Source organism: Theobroma cacao, chromosome 8 (genome assembly GCF_000208745.1).
Source record: "Theobroma cacao cultivar B97-61/B2 chromosome 8, Criollo_cocoa_genome_V2, whole genome shotgun sequence".
Lineage (NCBI taxonomy): Eukaryota > Viridiplantae > Streptophyta > Magnoliopsida > Malvales > Malvaceae > Theobroma > Theobroma cacao.
In genome coordinates, this window is record NC_030857.1 from 10,170,239 (window position 1) to 10,184,460 (window position 14,222).

A 14,222-nucleotide genomic window follows, 5' to 3' on the forward strand; every position below is an offset into this window, starting at 1 on the left:
AAAAAAATAAAAAATATATTGATAAATTAATTTTTTTTATTAATTAATGTATAAATTAATAAATTATTAATTTATAGATTAAATAATATCCCAATTAATTAATAAATTTTCATGATCCAAAAGCTATTAATATATAGAAATTTTATTGTATATTCTTTTCTTTTACTCTCTCTAATTGGGTTTCTCACGACTTGTTTTTCTTATCCTTTACATTTTGAATTCATACGTTGCTATCACTTCAATTAATATTAATCTAACGTACAAAACCAAAAAGAATGAGATTACATGAATTATTATTCTTACTAGAACTGTTTACCACGTGTTCTGTTATGTCACCTTGCTACGTGTTCTGCTACGTAAGCTTACAATATATTCTACTACATCAGCATTTCCTTAAGGTCACTATAATTATTGGTTTTGATTTCTTGATTTTGAATTAGGCTTATGTTTTTGCTAATTCTGATTGCAGGATAAAGAAATCTAAAGTTTTTAAGTCAATTGCAACCGTTTTAACAAAAAACAACTATAATTTGTGGGTCTAAAGCATGAAATGTTTTCTGATTAGGCACAAACTTTAGCAAATTTTGATTGTCATTGGAATTGTTATTTAGCGACAATTGATTTCAAGATGTAATTTTTAAACTTAAGTTGACATTTGGTTTATTAGTTGATGTATAATTCTTTATTTAAAGAGTAGGGTTCGAATTCATCTTCTCTAATTAAAAAAAAAAAAAACTCAAATTAACATTTACCATATCACTTTAAGTTTGAGAAGATGTTAACATAATTATAACAATTGTATAGATTAAAAGCTAAATTAATATGATTTTGTTAAAGTACGATATTAGTTTGATTCCCTCCTATATATATTATTAGTTTTTTTTTTTTGTAAAAAACGTAATTCAATATATAAATTTCGTTGAAAGTTTAAAATATGTTAAAGAAGTGCGAATAAGGAAGAATTGAGGTGGACTCTTCTTTGGATGGTAATAAAAGAATAAAATGACCAAAGTGCTAGCTACCCCATGAAAAAATTGCCATAACATCTCTCCCCTCTTTCCTCACTAGGCCTTCCACGTCTTTCAATAATAAATTAAAGTTTTGGTTGTAAACTTAAGATTTTATGATTTTTTTTTCTTGACCAATGTAAATCATTCAATTTATTTAAATTATATGCATTCATCACATACTAAATAACTAACAATTCCAGGAATAGATGAACAATACCAATTTGATTTTGGAACATTTTAATCTCAGATTTGTATTTTGAGTTACAATATAGTCTTGATGTTTTTTAAGAAATTATAAATAATTAGATCTAGTCTTGTACGTGGGACAGCGCAAATGGAAGGTTCCAATGTGGCAACACAATCTGCGTTAACTCAAAACTTGTTGATGTTTGAGCCTAGAAGCAGTGGACTCTGGTATTTGAATAAAAACAAAAATCCAATTGAGCAAGAAAGATTTGCACAAGAGAATAGAGAAAGTTTTTAGGGACATGCTTGCGCTTTAACTGTGATACACATGTTCAGCTACTTTAGTTATGGCTTCAACCAATTTGATACACAAACACACCAACCTTCAATTTCCTATCTAATTGTTGTACTCTTACTTATTGCTTCACAAGTCTTTAATCAATTAGCTTTCTTGATAAATTTAAATATAATGTTCAAATAAGCTTCCAAATTATTTAAAAAAATTCAAATAAATTTTTATTTTTTTTACTGTGATTAATCAAATCATCGTATTTTTATTTTGAATCGTATAAATTTTTATAACTGATAATTGATTAATTGTCATTGGTCAAAATACCACTTGTCGTTCTATATACACATGACATTGATATGACATTGATGTGAAAGGTAAAAAATATCACATAATCATATTATCATACCAAATTAATATGTCATGCCGTTATCAATTAACATATTATATAATTATCAATTATGATATGTTACCATGTCATGTCAGTACCACATGATATAAAATGACAAATAACATTTTAATTAAGTCAGTAATTAGTTATAAGCGCTTATTGGACTCAAAATAAAAATATAAGAATTTATTTGGTTCAAAATATAGTATAAGGCTTAATTGAATGTAATAAAAATATAAAAGCTTATTTGAATTTTTCTAAATAGTTTAGGAGCTTTTTGTATATTATGCCATAAATTTATTACTCTATTTCCATGTGAATGTTTATGAGGAATTGTTTTTGGCCATGATTTAAGAGTAATTATTCAAGAAGCATTTATTTGTAACTAATATTTGTTACCACATGAATGACACATGAATATTTAATTTTATTTTTTATTAATAATAATTATATATAAATATAAATATTTTAAGAGTATAAAGTTTCTATAAATAATTAATATTTTTTAATATTAATTTATAAATTATTTCACACTATTAAAATTTTAAAAAATATTTTTAATGAAATTCATATTTCATTCAATACAATTAAAATTCTTATTAACAAATTCAATAAATTTAATTAATTAAATATAATAAAAAAATATTTAAAATAATAATTAAAAGTATATTCGTTTCCGTCAATAGAAAAAATTTTCGACATATGTAGTTTTATATATATTATAAATATAGATAAAAGTCATGTGTACAGCATCTATTATGCTTATACTTTATTTTATACAAACATGGATGTTTTTTTTTCTTTTGAACATATTTTTGTACAATTTCATAAATTTTGAGAATAAAGTAAATTTTCAAAATAATATATTAAACTCTAAATGGAGGTACTGAATATTAAAAAAAAAAAGTCAAGGTAGTAGACAAATTTATGTAATAATTTATTGAGCAATAATGAGGGTAAAATAAATGGAATAGGGATTGATAATTTGCTTGACCAAGATGCAAAGGAGGATAATTTTGGGACAAACATGAGAAATGATGGATTGGCAGGTGATGATTAAACTTGCTAGTCAAGGGAACACAAACAAGGTAACGAAAAGTGACAAAACCCTTGGATCCGTTGATTTAATTCCGCTTCCCTTTTTACAACTTTAGGGAACCTCACGTTTCAATACATTTTATTTTATTACTATTTTTGTCTTTGTTTTAAATTTTACTTCAAATTTCGTTTTTAAACAATAATTAATTATCATAAGCATTTTGAGTTACATAATATAAAATGATTTTTTCTCATTTTATAAATCTCATCTCATATATTTAAAATTCGAATCCAAACGAGATTTTTAAATAAAATAAAGACAAGGTTTTAAATTTAGTGAGAGATCAAATTTATTATTAATATTAACGAGTGCAATTTTATCACTATATTTTTTAATTTAGTTAAAAAAATAAAATATAAAATATTTTTAAAATATTCTTTTATTTGTTAAGGGAATATTTTTTAATAGTTAATTTTTAATTAAATGTAAAAGTAAAGTGATAAAAATTATACTTATTCAAAAAATGAGTGGTAAATTTGATCTATCATCATTTGTGGAATGATAAATTTGAACTTTATCTTAATAAAATATCAAATTGTAATAGTTGAGATTTTCTATTTAAAAAAATAAAAATAGATCCTTTTAATTGATGTTCTTGCTTTTTGTTATTTGCTGTTTGTTGTTTTTAGTTATTTATTTAATTTAGAAAAAGCAGAAAATAAAAAGTAATCTAATTAATTAATTAATGGGATTGAAGAGATCTTCCTTTTGTTTATGAGAAGCCATCGTGAAATGACAAAAGCGCCCCTAAACGTCTGACCTGGGAAACTTTTGTTGGACTACGAGCAGTCTCCGACTCTTCTTATATTTGTTTTTGTTTTTGTTTTTTTGTTTTTGTGATTAGGTAGGTGAACGACCACGGCCCAATGCATGGGATTATTCTACGAGAATTATATTAGCCGCCCATTTCTTATAGTGTTACTTCTGATCATTTTGACTTTGACTTTTCTACTGTGTTCCCACTTGGACGAGATTGTTATTAAATCAACAAATGTGGCTGGTCATTATGTTACGTCAGGTGTTTATTGTTATAGAGGTTCAGAGATGAATTGAAGAACTAGTTAACATAATAATCTTCCCTTATATTAAAATTCTTATTCACATAAAACAGTTAGATTTAACATTTAATTCATATAGAATCGTTAAATTTAAACTTCGCTTATCATTATATAACATCCTAGCATAATCATTTTTTTATTGTAAAAAATTTATTTTTATTCAATAGCTGAATAGATTTTAAGTATTTTTTTTTATATAATTGGAGAAATGGAGATTCGAATTTTATTCTTTATATAAGAGATCATGTATCAACCAATACGTCAAATGTTCGAGTGCGAATAGATTCTAAATGTTATTAAAGTTATTTTTATTTATAATTAGTTAAATCCATGGAGAAGGTGTTCAAAGAAAAAAAAATGCTTGTGATAAAAGATGGAAGTAAGTGGATTTTGTTTTATTTTAGAAGTGAATGGATTGTTATTAAGTGGTAGTAAAAAATTAATTATTGAAAATGAAAATAATGAAGGGAAAGTTGAAAAATAGCTAAAATTTTAGGTGGTTAGCAAATGTTTGATCTCAGTTCAATTATTTTAATTTTAAAATTACTGCTACATCCTTTCTTACAATCACACTTGAGTTATGTAGTTTGGTTGTAGTCATAATAATTTGGCGATGTGAAAGACTTTACGGCATATAGCTCACAAGACTTAACCATTGAAAACTATCCTGATATTTGCTTAATTAATATACTAAAGATTATGTATGCAAGGCAAAATTATAATTTAGAGGACTTATAACAGCACTATAAGAAAATTCATACATATATATATGACATTCATAGATATTTAGTCAAAGCAAATGGCTGATTATGCATAATAATAATAATAAAGTTAAAATATAAAGGTCGTGGTTAGTATAACAAGTTCTATAAGTTATAGAATTTAATTTGCATAATGGTTTTCATGTGAATATATTAATTTGTGCTAAGGAATAGAAATAGAGTTGATGAAAATCACACGTGCAAGGGTACTACAAAAAAATTTGTTATTAAATAAATTGTAATTTTTACATTCTTTGATTTATTTCTTTTATCCACTCTTTTATTTTAAAATTTTTGTAATTTATTTGGTTTTGGATGATAAATAGAATGAGGCGATATTTACAAGAAAAGAAAAGAGAGAATTGTTTTTGTTATTTAACTCAAAATTATTATATATTTTTCCAAGACCTCCACTCCAGAGTAAAGTAAGTGAGCGTTACAAGGGCGATTGAACTAAAAAAGAAAAAAGAAGGGTTTCGAGGGGCACCTTTGTTGTACATCCCAAAAGGAACCGGGTGGACAACACCTTTTTTTTTTTTTTTCTTCTTCTTAGGAATAGAAAAATATGGGAGTGAGTGATAGGTGGTACTAATGATGCAATTATTATAATAATAACAGCATAATAAGAAGCTTGAAAGCCGCCTTGTATCATTTTGATAGGGAAAAGCTCAGTAGAGATGGCAGAGAGAATGATTTCAAATGAAGATGAGAATATGTATATCTATATATATAAAAGAAAGAGCGAGGGCAAAGATATATAGTTGTTCCAAAGGCTAACTTTGCGGACATGAAGCCAAAATTGTAAGGTGATGGCCCTCCTTTGACATGACGCAATTACTTAGCCTGGTCGGCCTCTTGCTTTGCACACCGGGGGGGGCCATTTACATATTAAGGAATAATTGTGGGGTTTCCTATATATTTATTGACCTAAATTATTCATCTTTTTCTTTTTCATTTTTCTTCTCTTTTTGGACTTATATATCAAGGAATGTGCTAAAAAAACAAATCATATAAATTTATAAATTAAAATTTAATATCTCACCTTCGGATTATTAATATTTGATATTCTTACAAGATTCTACAGCATTTCTCCAATTTTAATGCGTAAAAAACTTATATTTTCATGATTTTTTTTTAATCTAAAACTTTCTCCTGACAATGTTGTGGAAGAATCTAGCTTTTAAATGCTCTCTTTTATTTATGCCATTGGCAGTAAAAGAAAAACAAGAATGATGGAACAACATGAACTGTTGAAAGCTCAATTATGAAGGTCATCATCCTCGTATGTTTTGGCCTTAATTGTTGTCCAGAAGTAGGATATTTGTAAGCCCCATAAATTGGAATACTTAGGTTATCACTTCCTATGTTTAAGAGGCAGAATATATTCTTGTATTTGGCCTACTTAACTTGAATGGATAAAGTTTTTTATGCAGAAACAAAGAAGGTAAGAAAGCTAAAAATGGTTGAAACGATATTTACACAAAAGTCCCCCAGACAAAGCCCCGTGCATATCCTCTTTATCCCTTTCACTTTTTCTTTTCTGCTCTCCTGTATCCTGAAATGAAGGCAATGTCACATGTAACCCTAGTACCTTACAAAATGTCAAGCTCCTAGAGATATTTCATTCCTTTTATAGCTACAACCTAGCATGTCCTAAACCAAAGAATCAACCTTACACAAATCTAAATTTAATTAAAGGGTGGTGGGTAACACTCTCTCCCATTTCAGAATTTGAAGTCGAAATCTTTAAATTAAAATTTTCATTCTCTTGTAAAATGCGATATTAGTATGGGGTTAAACAAGGGTCGTCGTCCAAAAAGAAAATGTTGGGTTAAGAGAAAGGTGGGGGGGAAAGGGAAAACATAGCAACATGTTCCATATGAGAATTGAAGTACAAAAGTTTGGAAGTATGCTCAAACCTTTGGGTCCCAAAGATGTTGTGTCCGCATCATTCCTGACATTTACAACTTTTTCGTGTTCACTAATTGGAGTGGGAGGGGCCTTTAAGGATCAAGAAGAGGAACCATTTGGTTTGGTTAGCAGTACCATTCCAATACCGTTACCTTTAGCCTTGTCATCATCAATGATACTTAATAATGCACAAGTCTATAAGAACGTTGATCATAAGAAATTAAGGTGGAGACTCCTTTTCTTTGTAAATGCTTTCAAATTTCATGGTAGACATTGGTGCACGCGTACGTTTGTGCATACACATATATATTTAAATAGAGAAACAGCTATATGGCTAGATGTGAAAGTGAGTTGCTGCTAACTCAAATATTTCTTTAAAATGAATGGTCCATCTATAAATGAAAGGATTGGAAAGACCTTTACTTACATTTATAATTCAGCCAACCAACACTCAGAGTTCATGGGAAGATGTTGGAAATATTTCAAAGCAAATGTTTGGTAGCAGTAGAGGAATGCATGGAACCCGTGAAGTAATCAATGGATCTCAAAGTCTGAACCATCTAATGGACTCCATTTCACATGCAGGCCTTTGAAATAAATCGGCTCTATGTCTATGTTTACTGAAATTGGACCGTCAAGTTGAAGCCCAGTGGAAGGGCTAGGCTATCAATAAGCACAAGACAATGGTTAAAATGATAATTAAATAGATTTCCCACAACTTAAATACGTGCTTAATATGTAGCCTTCTGCATATGCCATTACAAATTCACATAGAGCCAGAGACAGAGTACTGTAAATGAAAATTTGCTCTTTAAATTTTATTAGTGTAATAAAGTTTGGCCCCATTAGAGGCGTCTATGGTGTGGGATTAGGTTGGGTCTCTTGTTTTTTAAAAGTCAAGCTTGACCCATTATGAGTTGAGCCTGCTAGCTCCACCCACGGACACAACTACTCCTTAATGAATTGAAGGATTAGTCCTTAATATTTGAGATATTTTATTTATTAAGAAAATTTTTGTTTGCATAACAAAGGGATATTATAAGGAGATTGCATTCTAGACATTTGAGCTTGTAATCAGATATTTTATTCTTAATTAGCATCATCAATATAAATAACTATAATAATCATAATTAAGACTTGGGCCTTGTGTAAGTAAAAGTCAAACGGAGGAAGCATTGGCGGTGGATGAAGTGACTCGTGACATCAATGTTTTGAGTTTATCCCCATTTCTTCCCCGTAAATAAACATATTAAAATGGTTGAATACATTTGTTTTCAAAGATAAAAAGCAGGCTGAAACGTTTCCTACGCTTAGTGGGCATTGATAATAGGAGGTCAAAGTTGGGGATGTGATAATGAGACAAAGGAACATTAACTTTTCTATTAATTAAAACGATTGAATTTCGCTTACTTGATCATTATCTTTTCTATTAATTAATATATTCATAGCTTTTTTTATGACTGATCGTTCTTAATTGATGAAAACTGTACCTATGTTTACTTAACACTTGAGATGATCATGAGAAACAAAGGAATAGCACTAATACCTAGTAAAAAGAGAAAAGAAATTCAACCATTTTGTATTCTTGGTTTTCTTCTTCTTTTTTTTTAAAGTAGGATGTGTATTCAAAATATAAAATTACAAAAATCTACCCCACAAAAATTTGGGTAGAAAAAGGATAAAGGATTTATCCCTATCCCTCCAGGGACACAATCCGTCCCTATCACATCAGTAAATAAGAAAGATGAAGATACAATTTCTATCCACCTCTCATAAAATCAAAAGAAACTGCCTAATCACAATCACCACAAGAGTCAACAATAAAAATAAAAAATCAGAAAAACTACACAGAAAACTGAATAAAGACACATAGCATGGAAATCTTTATCCTGTTCTTCAAAACAAAAGTCCAAGATGTTTAATGTTGTCTCCAGCAATTCTACGCATCCACATCGTTATTAAACTCCACCGGATCGACCTCCCTATTTACACCTTCTTTAGCCAAAGTATCGGTATCCTTGTTTCCTTCCCTTAAAACATGCTTGATCTGCCAGCCACTCACTTTTCTTTTAAATGCCTCAATTTGAAGCATCCATTTCTTAAACCTCCATGGAACAGAATTTGGTTCTTTCACCCATTTGACACCGTTATTTGAATCACTTTCAATAACCAGTCTATACTTATCAGCCCATTTAGATTGAATGAATAACACAAAAGCTTCCCTAATTGCAAGAATTTTGGCCAAGTTAAAGTCACCAATACCAATGCTTTAAGAAAATTTAATTAACGTCTCACCTTTTTCATTTCTCAGCAAACCACCTATACCAGCCTCCCCTGAACTCCCATTTGTTGCCCCATCCACGTTGAATTTGACCGCCCCATCATCCGGATTATCCCATGAAATGTCAGGCCTTTGCTGTATCTTCTTTTTACGTTTGGAGGTCCCGTTCGGTTGGCGATAAATGTCCAGCACGGATCCATAATCGTTTGGCCATCTTGCACAACCCACATAGCCACCCTAAGCTTAATAACCTGCCAAATCTCTATACTATCCCATTTCTTGTCTTGAAAAACCACCTCATTCCTACTTATCCAGATGGTCCACGCCATCACAAAAATCACGATTTTCCAGACTTTATTTTCCTTTTTCCCCGCCTCAGTAGAGTTCCATATGATCATTAGGGCCTTAAATTTTTGTGGCATCACCCAAGCAACTTCCCATTCTTGACACCATGCTCCCCATAACTTTTATACCTTTATACATTCACGAAATAAGTGTTATATAGTCTCCACTGTGTTTTTACACACAGGACACATGGCGTCTCCCACCCCTAATAGACCTCTTTTCACAAGCTCACCTTTTACAACAGCTTTCCCATGTATCAGTTACCATACAAGGGTTTCAGTTTTGTGGGGAGCAATGTCCCCCACACTCATTTCCACACCCTTTCTTTAGTCCCTCCGTTATTGCTCAACATTTGACAAAACGACTTAGTTGTATACGAGCCATTAGCGTTTTCCTTCCACACAACTTCATCTATCATCTTCTGACATGGATAAAATTCCCCTATGGTGTTGATAAATAAGCTGTACTGCTCTTCTTCCCACCCTAGAACATTTCTTCTGAGGTCCACCCTCCATTCCTATCCTTCACCATTCCAATCTCCAAAATCTCTTATTTTACCCGATTTGTTTCTAGCAAGGGCATAAATGTGAGGGAACTTCTCCTTAAGACATCCTCATTCAGTCCAGTCATCATCCTAAAATCTGATGTTTTCGCCGTTACCAAGTGAAAAACCAAAATTAGAATGAACCTGCACAAACAATGGGTTAGTCGAGGAAAAGGGTTGAGTGATTTCTCTCCAAACTGGGGATACCATTCTTCCGTTTAGAACCAATGGCATCAAATTTCCTTCCTCTTCTCCAATTTTAGCATCCACGATTCTCCTCCATAAGCTCCCCTCCTCTCTACTATATCTCCATATCCACTTGTTTAACATTGCTTTGTTTTTGGTTTGCAAATCAACCATTTTGATTCCCCCTTCCTCTCTTGGTCTGCAAGTTGTGTTCCATTGCACATAATGAATTTTTGTCCTTCTATCATCCCCACCCCACAAGAACCTTCTTTGAATCTTATCAATTTCATTTTGGGCACTTGCTGGAATAGGAAACAAAGATAGATAAAAATTGGGAAAATAGGAGAAGACATACTTTAGCATGGTTATTTTCCCCCTATAGATAACATCTTTGAATGCCAACCTTCAAGTTTGTTTTCAAACCTTTGTATGACTGGTCTCCAGACTTGAAGAGAGTGGTGTTTGGCCCTTAGTGGAAGTCTTAAGTATATGCAAGGAAAGGACTCAGCTTTACATTCTAAAGTACCAGCCCATGGTTCCACGATATCCTTCTCAATACCCACCCCAATAATGCTACTTTTGGCAAAATTAATTCTCAATCTTGACATAGCCTGGAAGGTTCTGAGGATTCTCCTTATATTCTTTAAATAATCAATCTCGGCCTGGTTAAATATCAAAGTGTCGTTTGCATATTGCAGATGAGAAATATTTAACCCATTACTTCCAACCTTGATTCCCTTGCAAACACTAATTTCCTCAGCTTTTTTTATGAAGCAGCTGAAAGTTTCCACAATGATATTGAATAAAAATGGTGATAGTGGACAACCCTAGCGAAGGCCTCTTTGCATTCTGAAATTATTAGTAGGGGTGCTATTGACCAGAACGGAGACCCAAACTGTCGAGATACACTCTTTGATCAATCCTTTCCACCTATCACCAAATCCTATTTTTCCCATCAAGAAGTCGAGGAAACCCCAATCTAAGTTGTCATAGGCTTTCTCAAAGTCAACTTTCATCAAAATCCCTTTTCTTTTCTCTTTTTTCAACATATAGATAATCTCATTTGCCGCCAAAACAGAATCAATGAGCTGTCTGCCTTTTATGAAGGTGAATTGATTGAACCCAACGACTTATCCGATAATCTGTTTGAGCCTGTTAGCAAGCATTTTTGCAATGACTTTATATAAGCTTCCAACCGAACCTATGGGCCTGTAATCTTTAAGCTCCTCTAGGTTGCAGACTTTCGAGATAAGAGTTAGAAACGAATTGTTCACGCCTACTCCCAATTTTCCAATTTCATAAAAATTGGTCACAAAGTCCAAAACTTTACCTTTAATCACACCTCATTGTTTTTTGAAAAAATTCATATTGTAACCGTCCGGCCTCGGGGCCTTGTTGCCATCACAATCACAAATCGTAGCCCACACTTCCTGTTCAGTGAACGACTTTTCCAGATCTGTTGCCAAATTTTGATCAAGGGTTCGTATATCACACTTCAGCTCCGTAACCTCTAGCACATTTTTTGCCTTATATAGATTTTTGAAGTGGCTAGCAATTGCCTTTTTAACACTCTCTAGACCTTCTACAGTCTTTCCTTTCACCTTCACTTTTGCGATATGGTTACTCCTTATTCTAGCTAAAGCAATATCGTGAAAGTATTTTGTATTCCTGTCTCCTTCTTTGATCCATTTCACTCTTGACTTTTGCCTCCATTCTTTTTCTTGCACCTTGTAAAGATTCCACAGTTCAGCTTTTTTGGAAACCAGATTCTTCTTAAAGTCTTTTACATTTTCATCGTTGAGGGGGCCTTGGCTTAAGTTTTTAATATCCCTTTCCAATTGTTCAATTTTCTCAGTAACATTCCCAAACTTCATTTTCTGCCACTCCCTAATCTTGGGTTTGAGGTTTCTAAAGCATTCCCATGCTCCCAAAACTTTGTTACTTTCTCTCTCTGTATTGCTCCAATTCTCCTCCACTAACTTTTGGAAACATTTTTCATCCAACCAATAATTAAACATCTAAAAAGGCTTTGGCCCTCAATTAACAATTTTAGGCCCCAGTTTTACTGGACAATGATCAGACAACGACAAGACAGACATGTCTGAAGAAGATTGTTAAAGCATTCTAGCAAATCAGTTTTGATAGAGAATCGATCTAACCTGCTAAAGGCCACATTCTCCCAGTTATTGCACCATGTAAATTTGGCTCCTATCAGAGGCATGTCAACAAGACCCACCTGGTTGATGAAATTATCAAACTAAGCGGTTGATCTTGAGATATCCCCACACTTGATTCTTTCCTCTTCAAGTCTTACAGTATTGAAATCTCATCCTACACCCACCATGCATCGAAGCTACTCATTTGTTCAATCAGTTCCTCCCATAGCGCCCTTCTACTGGTTTCTTCGTTTGGAGTGTACATGTTTATGAAGTCACATCTAGAAACAACTCCTCTGACTATTCCCACTAGCATCATAAAATGTTTGGACTGCTTACAAGCTTCTAAGGTAAAAAACTTTTTTTACCACATCGTGATCAAGCCTTCTGACCTTCCTTCAGCTCTAACTACTCTCCCCTCAATCTCTTCTCCTCTCCATATTCTTTCATAGAAGTTTTCCTTAACATCTTGTAACTTGGTCTATTAGATAAAATCACGCTAGGCTTCTCTGTTGATAATAGTCTGCTCAAAGTTCTTTTCTTCTCACCCTTCCCTAACCCACGTATATTCTGAGTTAACAGAATCATCGATGTACAGTCCTCACACTGAAAAGCTCAAACTTACCTCTATACTTCATGCTCATTGCCTCCCTTCAATGCAATCCCCTTCGCCTTCCCCTACTTCCATGTTGTAGAATTTTCCTACCACAGTCTCTCTGTTTACCCTAAATTTTACTCCCAAATTCCTACTTAGAATCCATGTGGTCTCCGCCTCTTTCGTAAAATAAATATTTCTCTTTAGATTTTCGTAATCTGAATTTGCTAGCCCCAACGTGTTTTGAGCAATAGTCTCTTCTTCTTCCAACATTTCCCTAATTTTCCCCTAATTTTTCTTTTTTGTACCCCTGAAAAACTGCTTCTGTCTCTATTACTATCATCTCTTATCCCAACGTCTCTATCGTTCATCAAATCTTTCACCTTGCAGCCATGATTCAGTCCCACTTCCCTGATTTCATCATACTTATTGTAACCATCTGAAGCTCTGTTTTCAATCATTTCTTTAACGTCTTTTCCTCTTACCCTTTGAAATCCCCTTGCTTCTTTTTTTCCAATATCTCTTTCTTGAACTGCCTCCACCTAGTGACTTGATATCTTGTTGAAATCCAACTTTAACCCCATTGTCTCCTTTCTGATCGACAGTGTTTTTCCCTTTTTCCCCACTTTTGTTCTCATTACCAAACCTTTCATCATTAAACTCTGTCTCGATATTTCTATCTTTGCCAGTTTTAAGACTACCCATATATTTAATGTAAAGCCTGATCTTATAAAATACTTGTCATGACATACATGTGATGGATAACATGTTTACATACTAGGAGAGCCCCGCAAAATCGACAAAAGTCGGTATTGTACCTAAAGGTACAATAAAGTTGATCTAAGCCTCGAACTATGTCAAATATAGATTTTAAGGTAAAATTCAGAATTTTACAATTCAGGAATGACTTAAAATGGTGATTCGGAGTTCGAGGATCAATTCGAAGTCAAATCAAAATTTTCACTATCTAGGTGTAAAATGGTAATTTTGCCACCTCGGGGGCAAAACGGTAAATTTTTACCCCCGACACTTGTCAAGACCAAGAGATTTTATTCATCATAGAAATGGATAAATATGAGAAAATATGTGGTGGAGAATTAAAGAATTAAAAGACAAATATTTAAAGTGTGGACCAATCACAAAGTGCCACGTGTCAAGCTTTATTATCTTATTATTAAGCTATAAAAATCAGCATAGAATCAGCCCATTCTCACCATAAGGGTCGGCCAAGCAAGAAAACAAGAGAGGAAAGAAGGAAAATAAGGAAAACAAACCCTAGCCAAGAAAAATTCAAGAGAAAGTGTGAAAATTCAAGGAATTAAGCAAGGTAAAGTGAAAATTCTTTATTTTTACTTGAGATTTACAATACCAATGCTTTATTTTCTTATTTCTATGGTTGAGAAGCATGAT